This window comes from Lampetra fluviatilis, unplaced genomic scaffold (assembly GCF_964198595.1).
Source record: "Lampetra fluviatilis unplaced genomic scaffold, kcLamFluv1.1 SCAFFOLD_274, whole genome shotgun sequence".
In the NCBI taxonomy this organism is placed as follows: Eukaryota; Metazoa; Chordata; class Hyperoartia; order Petromyzontiformes; family Petromyzontidae; genus Lampetra; species Lampetra fluviatilis.
In genome coordinates, this window is record NW_027620664.1 from 7,088 (window position 1) to 10,000 (window position 2,913).

Consider the following 2,913-nt stretch of genomic DNA (forward strand, 5'->3'; position numbering starts at 1 on the left):
ATACAGAGACTCCATCCCATACAGAGACTCCATCCCATACAGAGACTCCATCCCATACAAACCCATCGCTCCATCCCATACAGAGACTCCATCCCATACAGAGACTCCATCCCATACAGAGACTCCATCCCATACAAACCCATCGCCCCATACAGATCCACCACCGACGGAGAGAAAAATAAAAAATAAAAACCGCGTCCATCTCTACCTCATCGCAGACGAGAGCGATGGGGAGGAGGTGGACGAGGAGGTGGACGAGGAGGTGGACGAGGAGGTGGACGAGGAGGTGGACGAGGAGGTGGACGAGGAGGTGGACGAGGAGGTGGACGAGGAGGTGGACGAGGAGGAGGTTGAGGAGGAACCAGCATCAATTCGTGAAAAGCCAAAGTCTGCCAGATCAGCCAGGGGTGAGCGTGGTGGTGGTGGTGGTGGTGGTGATGGTGGGGGTGGTGGTGGTGGTGGTGGTGGTGGTGATGGTGGGGGTGGTGGTGGGGGTGGTGGTGGTGGTGATGGGGTGGTGGGGTGGTGGGGGTGGTGGGGGTGGTGGTGGTGGTGGTGGTGGGGGTGGTGGTGGTGGTGGTGGTGGGGGTGGTGGTGGTGGTGGTGGGGGTGATGGTGGTGGTGGTGATGGTGGGGGTGATGGTGGTGGTGGGGGTGGTGGTGGTGGTGATGGTGGGGGTGGTGGTGGGGGTGGTGGTGGGGGTGGTGGGGGTGGTGGTGGGGGTGGTGGGGGTGGTGGTGGGGGTGGTGGGGGTGGTGGTGGGGGTGGTGGGGGTGGTGGTGGTGGGGGTGGTGGTGGTGGAGGTGGTGGTGGGGGTGGTGGTGGGGGTGGTGGGGGTGGTGGTGGTGGAGGTGGTGGTGGGGGTGGTGGGGGTGGTGGTGGTGGTGGGGGTGGGGGTGGCGGTGGCGGTGGGGGTGGGGGTGGTGGGGGTGGTGGTGGGGGTGGTGGTGGTGGAGGTGGTGGTGGGGGTGGTGGTGGGGGTGGTGGGGGTGGTGGTGGTGGAGGTGGTGGTGGGGGTGGTGGGGGTGGTGGTGGTGGTGGCGGTGGCGGTGGGGGTGGTGGTGGCGGTGGGGGTGGGGGTGATGGTGGTGGTGGTGGGGGTGGTGGTGGTGATGGTGGTGGTTGGTGGGGTGGTGGGGGTGGTGGTGGTGGGGGTGGTGGTGGGGGTGGTGGTGGGGGTGGTGGTGGTGGTGGGGGTGGTGGGGGTGGTGGTGGTGGTGGTGGTGGTGGTGGGGGTGGTGGTGATGGTGGTGGTGGTGGTGATGGTGGTGGTTGGTGGGGTGGTGGTGGTGGTGGGGGTGGTGGTGATGGTGGTGGTGGTGGTGATGGTGGTGGTTGGTGGGGTGGTGGGGTGGTGGGGGTGGTGGGGGTGGTGGGGGTGGTGGGGGTGGTGGGGTGGTGGTGGTGGTGGTGGGGGTGGTGGTGGGGGTGGTGGTGGGGGTGGTGGTGGGGGTGGTGATGGTGGTGGTGGTGGTGGTGGTGATGGTGGTGGTTGGTGGGGTGGTGGGGGTGGTGGTGGTGGTGGTGGTGATGGTGGTGGTTGGTGGGGTGGTGGGGTGGTGGGGGTGGTGGTGGTGGTGGGGGTGGTGGTGGGGGTGGTGGTGGGGGTGGTGGTGGGGGTGGTGGTGGGGGTGGTGGTGGGGGTGGTGGTGGTGATGGTGGTGGTGGTGGTGGTGGTGGTGGTTGGTGGGGTGGTGGGGGTGGTGGTGGTGGTGGTGGTGATGGTGGTGATGGTGGTGGTTGGTGGGGTGGTGGGGGTGGTGGGGGTGTTGGTGGTGGTGGTGGGGGTGGTGGTGGGGGTGGTGGTGGGGGTGGTGATGGTGGTGGTGGTGGTGGGGGTGGTGGTGGTGGTGGTGGGGGTGGTGGTGGGGGTGGTGGTGGTGGTGGTGGGGGTGGTGGTGGGGGTGGTGGTGGGGGTGGTGGTGGGGGTGGTGGTGGTGGTGATGGTGGTGGGGTGGTGGGGGTGGTGGTGGTGGTGGTGGGGGGTGGTGGTGATGGTGGTGGTGGGGGGTGGTGGTGGTGGTGGGGGTGGTGGTGGGGGGTGGTGGTGGGGGTGGTGGGGGTGGTGGTGGGGGTGGTGGTGGTGGAGGTGGTGGTGGGGGTGGTGGTGGGGGTGGTGGGGGTGGTGGTGGTGGAGGTGGTGGTGGGGGTGGTGGGGGTGGTGGTGGTGGTGGGGGTGGGGGTGGCGGTGGCGGTGGGGGTGGGGGTGGTGGGGGTGGTGGTGGGGGTGGTGGTGGTGGAGGTGGTGGTGGGGGTGGTGGTGGGGGTGGTGGGGGTGGTGGTGGTGGAGGTGGTGGTGGGGGTGGTGGGGGGTGGTGGTGGTGGTGGCGGTGGCGGTGGGGGTGGTGGTGGCGGTGGGGGTGGGGGTGATGGTGGTGGTGGTGGGGGTGGTGGTGGTGATGGTGGTGGTTGGTGGGGTGGTGGGGGTGGTGGTGGTGGGGGTGGTGGTGGGGGTGGTGGTGGGGGTGGTGGTGGTGGTGGGGGTGGTGGGGGTGGTGGTGGTGGTGGTGGTGGTGGTGGTGGGGGTGGTGGGGGTGGTGGTGATGGTGGTGGTGGTGGTGATGGTGGTGGTTGGTGGGGTGGTGGTGGTGGTGGGGGTGGTGGTGATGGTGGTGGTGGTGGTGATGGTGGTGGTTGGTGGGGTGGTGGGGTGGTGGGGGTGGTGGGGGTGGTGGGGGTGGTGGGGGTGGTGGGGGTGGTGGGGGTGGTGGTGGTGGTGGTGGGGGTGGTGGTGGGGGTGGTGGTGGGGGTGGTGGTGGGGGTGGTGATGGTGGTGGTGTGGTGGTGGTTGGTGGGGTGGTGGGGGTGGTGGTGGTGGTGGTGGTGATGGTGGTGGTTGGTGGGGTGGTGGGGTGGTGGGGGTGGTGGTGGTGGTGGGGGTGGTGGTGGGGGTGGTGGTGGGGGTGGTGGTG

At 69.0% G+C, this 2,913-nt stretch overlaps 1 long non-coding RNA gene across 1 annotated transcript in view; it reads left to right on the forward strand.

Annotated features, from left to right (window-relative positions):
• The first annotated feature begins 246 nt into the window (after positions 1–246).
• Positions 247–2,913, forward strand: part of LOC144954210 (uncharacterized) — an 8,957-nt gene continuing 6,290 nt past the window's right edge. The window contains exon 1 of the long non-coding RNA XR_013641096.1: positions 247–407. This is a non-coding gene — a long non-coding RNA (uncharacterized LOC144954210). The remainder of the gene's footprint in view (positions 408–2,913) is intronic.